Source organism: Mobula birostris, chromosome 11, assembly GCF_030028105.1.
Source record: "Mobula birostris isolate sMobBir1 chromosome 11, sMobBir1.hap1, whole genome shotgun sequence".
NCBI classification, from domain to species: Eukaryota; Metazoa; Chordata; class Chondrichthyes; order Myliobatiformes; family Myliobatidae; genus Mobula; species Mobula birostris.
Genome location: NC_092380.1, coordinates 79,940,556 through 79,955,470, shown reverse-complemented (window position 1 = coordinate 79,955,470; position 14,915 = coordinate 79,940,556). Strand labels below are relative to the sequence as shown.

Below are 14,915 nucleotides of genomic sequence, written 5' to 3'. Positions count from 1 at the left end.
GTAGCCGTTTCCTCAGTTCGTAATGTAATTAAGAAATGGCAGTTAACAGGAACGGTGGAGGTCAAGTTGAGATCTGGAAGACCAAGAAAACTTTCTGAGAGAAATGCTCGAGGGATTGCTAGAAAGGCAAATCAAAACCTCCGCTTTTCTGCAAAAGACCTTCAGGAAGATTTAGCAGACTCTGGAGTGGTGGTGCACTGTTCTACTGCGCAGAGACACCTGCACAAATATGACCTTCATGGAAGAGTCATCAGAAGAAAACCTTTCCTGCATCCTGAACACAAAATTCAGCGTCAAAAGTTTGCAAAGGAACATCTAAACAAGCCCAATGCATTTTGGAAACAAGTCCTGTGGACTGATGAAGTTAAAATAGAACTTGTTGGCTGCAATGAGCAAAGGTATGTTTGGAGAAAAAACAGTGCAGTATTTCATGAAAAGAACACCTCTCCAACTGTTAAGCACAGGGGTAGATCGATCATGCTTTGGGCTGGTGTTGCAGCCAGTGGCACGGGGGACATTTCACTAGTAGAGGAAAGAATGAATCCAATTAAATACGAGCAAATTCTGGAAGCAAACATCACACCGTCTGTAAAAAAGCTGAAGATGAAAACAAGATGGATTCTACAACAGGATAATGATCCTAAACACACCTCAAAATCCACAACGGACTACCTCAAGAGGCGCAAGCTGAAGGGTTTACCATGGTCCTCACAGTCCCCCGACCTGAACATCATCGAGAATCTGTGGATAGACCTCAAAAGAGCAGTGCAGGCAAGACGGCCCAAGAATCACACAGAACTTGAAGCCTTTTGCAAGGAAGAATGGGCGAAAATCCCCTAAACAAGCTGTGATACTTGCCAAAGGGGGTATTACTAAGTACTGACCATGCAAGGTGCCCAAACTTTTACTTCAGGCCCTTTTCCTTTTTTGTTATTTTGAAACTGTAAAAGATGAAAATAAAAAAGTAACCTTGCTTAAAATATTAAAGAAATGTGTTATCTTTAACTTTATGCCTTTTGGAAATCAGATAATCTTTTACTCGCTTAGCTATTCACAGTAACAGAAATTTTGACTAAAGGGTGCCCAAACTTTTGCATGCCACTGTATGTAACGTGCTGTAAGGTTTTACTGCTAATTTAATGGGGTTTTTTGGTAACGTTCATTGCTGACGTAACAATTTCTCTGTAGCGGCAACATTTGGGTTGTGGCTGGAGATAACAGGACTGGGGAGGCATGTTAGCCAATCAGGATTTTGTTGCCCTGTCTTGTGAATCTGGAAGCAGTTTATTTTGTGGGCTTTTGCTGGAGCAGGGGAGGGGAGGGGGAGGGATGTAGAGAGAAGACACAAATGGAGAGATTTGGTAGACCGCCGGACAGGGTGGAATTGGAGCGAGGGTCCAAAGGGCAGCGACGATCGGAGGAGGTCGATGGGGTCTGATCAGCCTATGAGCGAGCTCAACTTTGTGCACAGACTGTTTAATAAGATTTGGGCTTTTTTTTTTTAAATTTCGTTTCTCTACTAACCATATAGTCAAAGTAGGAGTTATAAAGCTTAATCATTTAATCGCATATTGTGTATTGATTGTTATCTCGAGGTACTGATTTGTAACGGGGACACATCACGCAGCATCCACCCAAACGAGATTTCTTAAGTTTGGCCGGGCAGGGGATAATCACCCCCTATATTAAACTGCTAGGTGAAGCGAGTGTTACAGTTAAAAAGAGAACCAATAAATATGTTGAGAATCTAGACAAATTTGATTTATCCACGCCGTAGTAATTAGAAAGAATGAATTTAAGTCCATCACCAAAAATATAAATAAATCTACATTGTTCATCAAAATCTGAATCCCCAATGTAGTTATGGATGTAATACTCCTAAAAAAAAGTGGATACCACTTTGTGAAAATCCACTAATCTGCTGTAAAACAATATAGAATCTAAGCATAAATGCATACCAAGGGAAGTGTGCATTATCAAAGAGGACTGCCAGTCACATATAAAGGCTTTTTAAAAAAATATACTGGTCAAACAAAACTGCCCTCCATCACACTTCAACCTAATAAATTGTTTTCCTTATAAACAATTCAAATCATATTTTCACCATGAACACAAAGCAATGGGCAAAGATTTCTTTGGCAATAGAGAAAGCATCTTGAGGTGAAGAACAATTACTCACAGACGCTCATGGCCAAAATATCTTCTGAAAGAGGAATCTGGCATCAAGTCAGGAATTTAATTTTAGAATGGAATGCGGAAGGGTTTCAAAATTGGAAGATACATTATTTATTTTGAGAGTCAAAAGTAAATGTAGAATAGAAATACGGAAAATTAATTTTGCTACTGATTCACTTCCTGATTCAAGTATTGTTCAGAGGAAAATGGCTAACTTTTGAAGTGATGATGGCAAAAACCATTCCAATATTTACACAAACACACTAATGCATTTTATGCAAGTACTTCAAAAGTGCTCAGTAACCAATTAATTAGGAAAGTTAAAATATTATTGTTTTTTGCAAGAGTAACCAAATACAAAAGTAAGGAAATTATATTCAGTTATTTTGGGCACTGGTAAAACCTCACCCATCACAGTGTACATTAACCTTATTTAATGAAGAATTTGAGTGTACTTTAGACTGAGGTTTACTAGGCTAATACCTAGAATGAGTGGCTGGCCTTGGCAGATAGGTTTAAGCAAGCTAGACTTACATTCACTGGAGTTTAGAAAAGTGAAAGCATAATTGAAACATACAAGATCCTATGAGATCTTGACAAAGTGGTTATGGAGAAGTCAATCCATTGTGCTGTATAATATAGATCTGGGTTCACCATTCAAAAATACATTGCCTATTTAAGACAGATGGAAGCATTTTTTCTCTCAGAAGGCCAAGAGCTTTCTGAATTAATTTTCTCAAGGGTGGTGGAAGCAAAGTAAAGCAGAAATAGAAAGATTCTTGATAAAGGGATGGCTAAACTGGAATGTAGAGTTGACATTACCAGTGATCATGGCAAGATGCAAAGTAAAGTGCTAAGCCCTCACACTTAAATAAAGATCCCTCTTCATACATCAGTCTCATCATCACAAGAATCAGTATGATGAACCCTCACTGAATTATCAGATTAGACCACTAAAACTACATGCAATACTTAAGGTGCAATCTCACCAATGCAATGTACAAAAGTTGCACATCCATGATCCCATAAGTAAGGCATCTCAATACAAAGGCTAGCATACTTGTTTTTTTAAAATCAGCAGCTGCATAGCATGTTTACCTTCACAAGGATCTCACTGCATCTCCACCTTCGACAATATATTCAGATAACAATCTGAATGCCTGCTATCACTAAAGTGGAAGCCACACATTAGACTGTATCTTATGGCAGTGCCTGTACTTCATTCAGTATACATGATTCTGTATACATCCTCATCCCGTCCAAATCAAGTTGGAACTTCTCTGTATCCTCAGAATCAGGTTTAATATCGTGAAATTTGTTACGAGCTCTTTTAGGCTTTTCCGATACCTTAAAACTCATCTTGCAAACGGCTGCTCACAGGAACGTGTTTAAGAAATACCAGCTAGGATGCCGTTTCGAATCCGGGGGAGGAGCGGCTTCTCGGAGCGCACGCTGCCTTTTTTTGTAACAGTGAAAACACCTTCTGTTAGCAAAAACAGGTAACTAATGTAGGTCTTTCTTAACAGTGAGGTTTCGTAAATCGAACATTCGGAAAGCAGGGGACACCTTGTATTACAAATTACAATAAATTGCACATTGCACATTTAGATGGAGACTTAACGTAAAGATTTTAAAGCCCAATTTATACTTCTGCATCAAATGTATGCCGTAGGTACGGCGTAGCCACGTACCCTACGCTGTACTCTTCACCGTAGCCTAACGCATACCTCTCCCAAAACGTAACTACACGTCGCAGCGACGCAGACTGCAACAACTGTGATTGGTCCACTTGGTAGCATCGCATGTCCGGTTCCTGCTGCTTCTCCGCCATTTCAGAATTGAGAGAGAAGAAACTCTTGTTCAACATTAGTTAGCTCCAACTCCAACATGATGCGCTCAGTTTCAATCGCCATTGTTTGAAGTACAGGAAGAAACTCAACCAGTGACATAGAAACCCCACTGCCAACTAGCGTTTTTGCGGTGAATTGCAGAGCGAAGCAGACACACCAAAGCACAAGTATAAATGCTCACAACGGCGTAGGCCACTTGCGTAGGCTACGGTGCAGCCCGTACGCACATGTATAAATCAGCCTTTACTCTTCATGTACGTGAAGGATGCAAGTAATAAAGTCAATTCAATTACAATCAGTCTGAAAGAGACTTTCCAAGCTAATTTGGGGATGACAGGACCATCCGATTACTGGTGGCTAAAAGAAATTAGATCTTTGCAGTTTAGAAGAATGAAGTGTGACATTATTGAAACATGCAAGATCCTGAGGGTGCACGACAAGGCAAATGTAGGTATGCTACTACTAGTGTGGGGGCAGATGTCATGATGTTTTCATAATTGGTGGGAATAGTTGCAAGATTAGGGGTGACCACATGAAACTAAGATGCACTGAAACTTCTTCTCAAATTCTGTACCTCAGGGTTGTGGATTCTAGATTGTGGCACTACTTAGAGGATGTAGGTAAATTTTTCAAAGATCAGAGAACGAAGTGCCATGGGGAATTGGCACCTAGGCAGCTTGGAGAAAATCACCTTTAATCATTTTGAATGACAGAGCAGGCTTAATGATGCAATTGGCCAGATTTGATACCACTTCCACAGGGTTCTTTTCCCCAAAGGCACTGCCAATAAGTGTGAACCTATTGAAATAGTGCATCTGGAAGATAACGAAGTTTGAAAAATGTGTATGTCAGAGGTCAGAGGTTATAACAATATTTGCAAAGCCACAATTACTCCATGTTCTTCATTCAGGGAGATATTAGAAGCCAATTACAATCCTCACTCATCCTGCACACAATGAAGGTGGGTGATGACACAATCCAGTGCCAGCATAGCATACCCACAATATTCATCAGAATCACATAAGACACAGCAGAACAGAACACAAGGAACAAAACAACAGCAAAACAAGCTCCTTTCCTCCCCCCTTATCCATCCACCTACACCCAGACAGTCCTCCAACTGCAGGACAGGCCTCCAGGCTTCAAACATCAGATTTCAATTTCAAGCACAGAGCGGAAGCCTGGACTCTAGATGTCCTTTACAGGACTTTGAACACTGAGTGGAGGCCTGACCTCTAACTTCCCTGCATTCCTGTCCCCAAGCCTTAAGCAAACTCCCTGCATTCTTGGCCCCAGGTCCTAAGCAAACTCCCCTCTGTCCCCAAAACCATCCCTACAAACTTAATAAAATAACTGTCAAATCTGCAATCTCAATGGAAATTGGAGGTGCAAAGGGACTTAGCAATCCTACTACAGGATGCCCTAAAAGATAGCATGCAGGTTGAGTCAGTAGAAGGAAGACATACAAAATGTTAGCACTCACTCCCAGAGAACTAGAATGTAAAAACAAAGATGTAATGATAAGGCTTTACAAGGCATTGGTCAGACCACATTTTGGAGTAATGTGAATCTTGTTCTTGCCCTCAGAGCCTTCTTTCTGTTCTCCTAACCAACGAATCCCTTCTCACTACAACTCACCTCTTCTTCCCCCTCCCCCACCCTTCCTTTCTGAGCTACAGAGCCAAACTCAGTGCCAGACAGCTGACTACATTGGCTTTCCTCTGCTAGGTCATTCCCCCCCACCCCCACCCCCACCAACAGTATCCAAAACAAGATCGGGGAATGGCCATGGAGTCACGCTGGTTTATTTCAGAAGATAGATAAGAGTCAACTGCATTGGTGGTTCTGCAGCATAATGTAGATGTGAATGGTTAGGATTTGAAGGACACAAATGAACCAGGGGGTTTTGTAAAAGAATCTGGTTATTTCATAGTATTATTTGCCTATAGTAGTTTTTTATGAAAAAACATCTTTAATTATTTAAATTTATATTCTTCCACTGCCATATAGGATTTGGATTGTGTATCCTGCTAAATAGTCCACATTAACAAATATTGTTGATCCAGTAACATAACCATAGCACCGTTATATCACAACTAGATGGCTGCTCAATGTGTAGAACGTTTCTGCCTCCACTACCCTTTTAGGGAATGATTTTTTGAGCTTCCAATACTCTTTAGATCTAGAAACAATTAACTACAAACATCTACAGCTAAATCTAGATCCCCTGGTTATTGACCCTGCTAAGAGAACTGGGGCTTTATTCATCCTGTCTTGGTTTTACACAGTCTCATAAGTAATATAAAGTGACACATGACCTTGTTTAATATTACCAATTTTCAGGTTTCTGCTGAGTTTTGTGCCCCGGAGATAGGCCTTAAAGTCAATTTTGTGCATCAACAGAGATGTATGTAGGGATGTTTGCTTTATTTTCTTTACCTCAGAAATTTACAGTGTCCTGCTGCAGTTGAGTCTAAAGCACTGCAAATGATAGGTCAAATGTGAGCTTTATTGAAAAGGCTGTTCCATAAAATATGGGTTATAATTGTAGTTGATCCAGTCAGAAGACCTTAAGGTATAGGAGCAGAATCTGCTCTACCATTGATCATGGTTAGTTTATTTTACCTCTCAACCCTAGTTAAAGAAAATCCTCCTATATCTATGCCAAAGGGATTCTCTTCTGAGGCTGTTCCCTCTGCGCCTAGACTTTCCTACTATTAGAAACATCCTCTCCACATACACTCTATCTAAGCCCTTCAATATTTGGTAGGTTTCAATGAGATTTCCCTCCCCCCACCGCTCATTGTTCTAAATTCCAATCAAATACAGCCCCAGAGACATCGAACACTCCTCCTCATATGTCAACCCTTTCAATCCCGGGACTATTCTTGTAAATATCCTCTAGAGCTTCGCCAATGCTAACATATCCTTTCTTAGGTATGGGGCTGTGGATGTCTCTTTTGCCTCCCGAGTGCCAGGATCAGGGACATCTAAGATTGAGTCCACCCCATTCTTAAGCGGGAGGATGAGCAGACAGAGGTCGTGGTCCATGTTGATACCAATGACATGAGTAGGAGGGGTGACAAGGTCCTGCAAAGTGAGTTCAGGGAGTTAAGTGCTAAGTTAAAGAACAGAACCTCCAGGACTGTGATCTCAGATTGCTACCCATGCCACATGCTAGTAAGGCCAGAAACAGGAAGATCACAGTTTAACACGCAGTTATGGGCTTGGTGCAGGAGGGAGAGCTTCAGATTTTTGGATTATTGGGGTCTCCTCCAGGGAGGTGGGCCCTGTACAGAAGGGACAGTTTGCATCTGAACTGGAGGGGGATTAATATCCTAGAGGGAGGGTTTGCTAACGCTGCATGGGGATGTTTAAACTAGAGTTGCAGGGGGATGAGAACCAGAATGCTAGATAGATAGTGGAGTGGTTGTGGAAAAAGATGTTGTTAAGCCTACATACAAATTTAGGAATCAGAAAGTCAAGCATGGTGGTATTAGTGTTCTGGGCTGCATATATTTTGCTGCAGGGAGTGTTGCTGGAAAGGCAGATGAGCTTAGGGCATTAGGACATTGTAGCCATTATTTATAATGTAGCCATTACTTGATCGCAGGAGGGGCAGGACAGGCAGCTCAACACTTCAGGGTTCCGTTGTTTTAGACATGACAGAATGGGAAGGACTAAAGGCAAAGGGGTGGCATTACTAGTCAGGTAGGATGTTACAGCAGTGCTCAGTCAGGATAGACTGGAGAGCCATCTACTAAGGCTACATAAGTGGAACGGAGGAATAAGAAAGGGATGACCACATTAATGGGATTATATTATAGACCACCCAACAGTCTGTGGAACTTAGAGCAAATTTGTAGAGAGATCGTAGACTGCTGCAAGAAACATAACGTTGTGATAGCAAGTGATTTTAACTTTCCACATACTAACAGGGACTCACATACTGTAGAAGGGCCGGATGGGAAAGTGTTTGTCAATTGTGTCCAGGAAAGTTTCCTTTATCAGTACAAAGAAGTCCCAACTAGAGAGAAAGGCCCACCAGCACCTTTACTTCCTGAGAAAACTAAAGAAATTTGGCCTGTCCCCTAAAACTCTCACTAATTTTTATAGATGCACCGTAGAAAGCATTCTTCTAGGGTGCATCACAACCTGGTATGGAAGTTGTCCTGTCCAAGACCGAAGGAAGCTGCAGAAGATCGTGAACACGGCGCAGCACATCACACCACACAAACCAATCTTCCGTCCTTGGACTCACTTTACATCACACGCTGTCGGAGCAGTGCTGCCAGGATAATCAAGGACACGACCCACCCAGCCAACACACTTTTCGTCCCTCTTCCCTCCGGGAGAAGGTTCAGGAGCTTGAAGACTCATACGGCCAGATTTGGGAACAGCTTCTTTCCAATTGTGATAAGACTGCTGAACGGATCCTGACCCGGATCTGGGCCGTACCCTGCAAATATCTGGACGTGCCTCTCGGTTTTTTTGCACTACCTTACTTCCCCATTTTTCTATTTTCTATTTATGATTTATAATTTAAATTTTTTAATATTTACTAATTTTAACTATTTTTAAAATTTTTAATATTTAATATTTGTAATCCAAGGAGTGTGAAGCGCAGAATCAAATATCGCTGTGATGATTGTACGTTCTAGTACCAATAGTTTGGCAACGATAAAGTATAAGTGATACTAGATCTCCTATTAGGGAATGAGACAGGGCAGGTGACAGAAGTTTATGTAGAACACTTTCATCTAGTGATTATAACGCCATTAATTTCAAGGTAATTATGGAAAAGGATAGAATTGGTCCTCGGGTTGAGATTCTAGGTTAGAGAAAAGCCAATTCTGATTTGAATTCAGAAAGGATCTGGCAAGTACAGACTGGAACAGGTTGTTTTCTGGTAAAAGTATACTTGGTAAGGTGGAGGTCTTCAAAAGTAAAATTTTGGGAGTACAGAGCTTGTATGTTCCTGGCAGGCTAAAAGGCAAGGATAACAAGTTTAGGAAACCTTGGTTTTTGAGAGGTATTGAGGGCCTTGTTAAGAAAAAGAAGCAGGCACATAGCAGGTACAGTCAGATAGGAACAGGTGAGGTACTTGAGGAGGATAAGAAATGCAGAAGAATTTCTAAGAAGGAAATCGGGGGGGGGTTTTAAAGAAGACATGAGGTTTCTCTAGCAGACAAGGTAAAGGAGGATCCCAAGAACTTCTATAAATTATTATGAGCAAAAGGATAACAAGGGACAAAATTGGTCCTCTGGAAGAACAAGGTGGTCAGCTTGCATGGAACTGAAAGAGATGAGCAAGATCTTAAATGGATTTGTTTGCATCTGTATTTTCTCCGGAGATGGACTCAAGTCTGTAGATGTGAGGCAATGCAGCAGTGAGGTCATGGACCCTATACAGACCACAGGGGAGGTTTATGCTGTCTTGATGCAAGGTACGGTAGATAAATCCCCACAGCCCGACAATGTGTTCCTTTGGACCCTGTAGGAGGCTAGAGCAAAAACTTCAGGGACCCTATCAAAGATACTTAAAACAACCTTTGCCACGGGTGAGGTGCCAGAGGGTTGACTAATGTTGTTCCATTGTTTAAGGAAGGCTCTAAGCACAGACCAGGAAATTATAAGCCAGTGCATCTAACATCAGTAGTGAGAAAGCTATTGGAAAGCATTCTAAGGGACCAGATATATAACTATTTGGATAGACAGGAACTGATTAGGGATAATCAACATAGCTTTGTGCACATTAAGCTGTGTCTAACCAATCTTATAGTTTTTCGAGGAAGTTACCAGGAAAGTTGAAGGCAAGGCAAGGCAGTGGATGCTGTCTACGTGGACTTTAGCAAGGCCTTTGACAAGGTCCCGCATGGAGGTTGGTCAAGAATGTTCGGTCACTTGGCATTCAAGATGAGACAGTAAACTGAATTCTCAGGAGAAACGTGACTAGTGGTATGCGCATGGATTGGTGCTGGGTCCATTGTCTGTCATTTATATCAATAAACGGAATGATGATGTGGTAAACTAGATCAGATTGCAGATGACACCAAGATTGGGGAGGGTTAAGGCCAGAGAGGAAGACTATCAAAGTTTGCAGATGGATCTGGACCAGCTGGAAAAATGGGCTAAAAATTGGTAGATGGAATTTAATGCAGACAAGTGTGAGGTGTTGCACCTTGGGAGGATCAACCATAGAAGGTCTTACACGATGAGCGGTAAGGCACAAAGGAGAGCAGCAGAACAAGGGATCTGAAAATATAGGTCCATAATTTCTTGAAATGGCATCACAGGTAGATAGGGCTGTAAAGAAAGGTTCTGGCACATTGGCCTTCACACATCAACGGACTGAGTACAGGAGTTGGAATGCTATGTTGAAATTGTACAAGATGTTGGTGAGGCCCAATTTGGAGTATTATGTCCTGTTTTGGTCACCTACCTACAGGAAAGATGAAAGAATAAAAGAGTGCAGAGAAAACTTGCAAGGACATTGCCAGGACTTGCAGACCTGAGTTATAGGGAAAGGTTGAGTATATTGGTACTTAATTCCCTTGAACATAGAAAATTGAGTGGAGTTTAGATAGAGGTTTATCAAAATTTCGAGTGATATAGATAAGTAAATGCAAGCATGCTTTTTCCACAGAGGTTGGGTGAGGTTACAACTAGAGGTCATGGGTTAAGGTTGAAAGGTGAAGTGCTTAAGGGGAATATCAGGGGGAACTACTTCTCTGAGAGGATGGTGAATATGGAACAAACTTCCAGCGGAAGTAGTGGAAGGGGCGACCTCAACATTTAAAAGAAATTTGGATAGGTACATGGATGGGAGGGGTATGAGGGGCTATAGTCCAGGTGAAGATCAATAGGCCGAGGCAAATTAATGGTTCGGCACAGACTAAATGGGCCAAAAGTAGTTTCTTTTCCTGTGCTGTATGACTTTATCTATAAAGCAAGTAGGAAGAAGAAGAATAGCCCTTAATTCGGCAGTGGAGTTATCCGGGCACCGTCATGACGGTGTTTCCGTAGCAAGCTATTCTTGTTTTTACGAGGCTGAGTTGCTAGCTCGACGCTCAATCCAACTTGGATTCGAACTAGGGAACCTTTGCTCCGGAGTCCGGCGCTGATATTATTGCGCCACCAAGCAGGACTAAAGCAACTAGGGGTGGGCAATATATAGCAGCCTTGCCAATAACAGCAACATCTCATAAATAAGTAAATAATACATGAAGCTCCCTATAACCTGAAAGGTAATGGATCAAAAGGATGGATGTGAGAATAGCCTAAACTGCACTTTTCTGCCATGCAAGGACATGTTTGGCCAGCAGCCAGATTCTGTGTTGTCAATTTTTTGATTCTATTATCAGACTAATTAGCATGCAGCACTTCGAGATCTGTTTCCACTTACTATAATTATAGACTTGGATAACTTTTTATTTGATTTGAAATCCAAAACCAAAACATAAAAATATTTGGAAATATAGGAAAGTACTAACCTTGGAGCTCAAGTTTAAAACTAAAACAATGAGTATGTTTACCTGGGGTAAATTCATGCAAAAGCAGACACGAATAGTTATAAAACATAAGATACAAAGTTCTATTCAAAACATCAAATGTCTAAGTTTATTTTAATTCAAAGAGATATTTAAGGAAAATGCATAAATCAAGAACATAAGAGTTTGGAAAAATCTCCACATTTCACCTTGTATATAATAGTCATACTTTATTGATCCCGGGGGAAATTGGTTAAACCATTGTTGTACAAAGACAGGCCAGAAAGTGGCTGCTTTCACATCATTCATTGTTTAAACTTGGTACTGATATAAAATATATACCATGTTTGGAATTCAAAGTTATATAGTAAGAAAAAGAGCCTTACAGCCCAACTAGTCCATGGCAACTGAGATATATATCTGAGCTAGTCCCATTTACCTGTAATAGGCCCATATTGCTCCACATCTTTCTATCCATGTCTAATTGTCTTCTGAACTTTGTAATTGTATCTGCCTCTACAGCTTTCTCTAGCAACTCATACATACCCACCACAGTCCATGTGAAGAAGTTTCCTCTCTCAGATCCTTTTTAAGTTGTTCCTTTTCACCTTAAAATTAAGTCTTTTCTCACCTTAAATATATGTCCTCCTCTATCACTGGAAAGATACTTGACAATCCACCTTATCTATACCCCTCATGATTTGATATTCCTTTACAAACCACCCCTCAGCATCCTGCACACCAGGGAAAACAGTTCCAGTCTATTCAGCCTCTCCTTATTAAACAAGCTTTCCGATCCTGGTAACTTATCAGTGAAGCTTTTCTACATCTTTTCAAGCTAAATGATAAGGGAAAAACAGAATATCATACCAGTCAAAACGATAACAACACATACCCAAGATTTATCATAAACAGTTAAAAATAGCTCCTGGAATAACAATGTACATAGGTAATTAAATGTACACAGCAAAAAAAAGAGTAACACCTCAATGAAATTAGAGCCAAGGAAACTCAAACATTATATCCTTTTTCCATTTAATTTTCTAGAATGTATTTTTCAAATCTTCTCATTTTATTGTGATAAAAGTCTGGCTGATGCAAGATCAAAAGCTTTACTTTATAACACATCTAAAAAATACTAACAAAAAAATCTTCTGTTAATGATGAGAACTTGTGAGCATTGACAAATACACAATTCCAATCATATTACTCAGTCCATTCAAGCTCCAAGAATATACAACATACATCAAGTAATTCTGATGTTATTTTACAATAAAATGAAACTACAGAAGGTAAATAACTTGACTTTAGATAGCCAAATACAAATCTAACACATCACTTCTCAAAATGGGAAAGGGAATCAAACTCATCAGTAAACTATTAGAAAAACAGCCAGTCATCCTTGGTTCCAGGCCATTCAGCTTTAACACGAACAAATGCAAGTCTCATAAACCACAATATTAAGCGTGAATCTTTACAGACAACTGTGATTACTTTTAGGATATGACCTGTCTTTCTTGTCCTGTACCTACTATAAGTTTAAGATGCGAAAACAGATTCGAAAAGTTGTTACTCCAGAATTTGTTTCTTCATTTTTCACAACAAAATTCAACTCCAATAACTAAATATTTAAGAGTCACAAATTACTCTGCAAAGCTTATTTTTGTAACAAATCACTATTACATCTAATCTCATATATATTTCACTAGATATTACTCATTCAGTCATCGTATCTTATTGTACATTACTATGAGACTCGAATAAGCTACCAATAAGAAAGCACAGTTTAAATGCCAATGACTGCATAACAATGTCCATCAAAGGTTGTAAAGGTAGCGCATTCTACATAATGTTTGAACGTTACAAAACAAAGATTTATTATACTTCATAAAATCACATCAGGCAAGAAAACATTCAAAATTCCAGTTGAAATGCTTTAAAATAGCTGTATATCAAAGCAAATATTCGTTAATTCACATTTAATGTTTTGTACACCAACGCTCAAAAGTTACTGCGTGGTATTTTACTAACATGACTATTTTCTAAATTCCTAACTGATTAATCCAGAAAACCACAAGATTTTTGGTCGAAATATAAAAATTAACTAAATATGTTGCATTAGAAATAAAGTACAATTGTTTAGACATAAATTTTGAATGGTGTCAAACTACTGTCACAAGCGCTAACTATGTTTTGACAGCAAATCTGAACCGCCCCGCCGCAAGCAAACAGAACTCAAAAATGAATTAATCTGTCACATCTGTCACTTACCTATAAACAAAACAGAAAGACAAAAAAATATTTTAAGAACTCAATTTGTAAGAGAGCTCCTGTGCTTTAGGCTTGCCAAATAGAAGGAAAGGGGATGTGGGAGAGTGAGAATGGAATTGGTGGGACAGCAATAACCCGCGTTTCTCTAATTCTTGGAGCCAAAACACAAACAGCAACAGGGCCTGGCCGCAACACAAACTCCCCTCCTCCCTGATCTGCAATACAAAAATACAGTAGGAAAAACTACATTCATACGTACCCAGCGGTTTCATAAATTTATTATTCGTAGTAATTAAAGCGAGAAGGGAACTACTGAAAATAAAATTAAAATAAGGACAGGGAACTGAACTATTAACAATATAGATGCATTTCTGTGGCGAGATCGGCGGGAAAGAACAGCAACAACCCCAAGTTTCCAAGATGGCGCCTTTGCCTGGGTAAGTCTAACCTCGGAACGGATGGATGCGGCTTGTTTTGACAATCCCAGCACCCTCTGCGCCAAGACAAACCGAAGTTGTCAATCAACCCAGCTTCGCCATCGTCCCGCCCTTTCGAACAAGGAACTCCAACGGCTCTTCCATCAACACCGCGGCCCTCCCGAGGAATGGGCCAATGAGCGGGGAGAACCTGCTCTCTGACGTCCTCAATCGACGACGTCACAAACGGAAGGCGATGATCCAATTGCTGGCCGAGCTGAGGATCCCGCCCCTTAAAGCGGCCGTTTGATAGGTGACAATGGCGGCGGAGCGCAAGTGGGAGTCCGTGGTGTGTGACCAGAGTGACCGGATTGGCTCTTTCGGCGCCAAATCCCAGAAATCTGACTTTTTCCTAGTTTGGTCGGCGTCAGAAAATTTATTCGGCTTTTTCCTGGCTTTTTTACATGCTAAAAATTATCTGCACGAAAATCATTTACCATCCTTTTTCTAAAACGTTTTCCTTTAAGAAACGCAAACACGAGGAAATCTGCAGATGCTGGAAATTCAAGCAACACACATAAAAGTTGCTGGTGAACGCAGCAGGCCAGGCAGCATCTATTGCAAGAGGTACAGTCGACGTCACGAAGGGTATCAGCCCGAAACGTCGACTGTACCTCTTCCAATAGATGCTGCCTGGCCTGCTGTGTTCACCA

The 14,915-nt window shown here is 40.5% G+C and overlaps 1 protein-coding gene across 2 annotated transcripts in view; it reads right to left on the bottom strand.

Moving 5' to 3' along the window:
* LOC140205226 (serine/threonine-protein phosphatase 6 regulatory subunit 3-like) overlaps positions 1-14,256 on the bottom strand; it is a 149,845-nt gene extending 135,589 nt beyond the window's left edge. For both annotated transcript variants that reach the window (XM_072272640.1, XM_072272641.1), the window contains exon 1: positions 14,046-14,256. The gene's annotated coding sequence lies outside the window, so the exon portion shown is untranslated. The remainder of the gene's footprint in view (positions 1-14,045) is intronic.
* Positions 14,257-14,915: the final 659 nt, after the last annotated feature.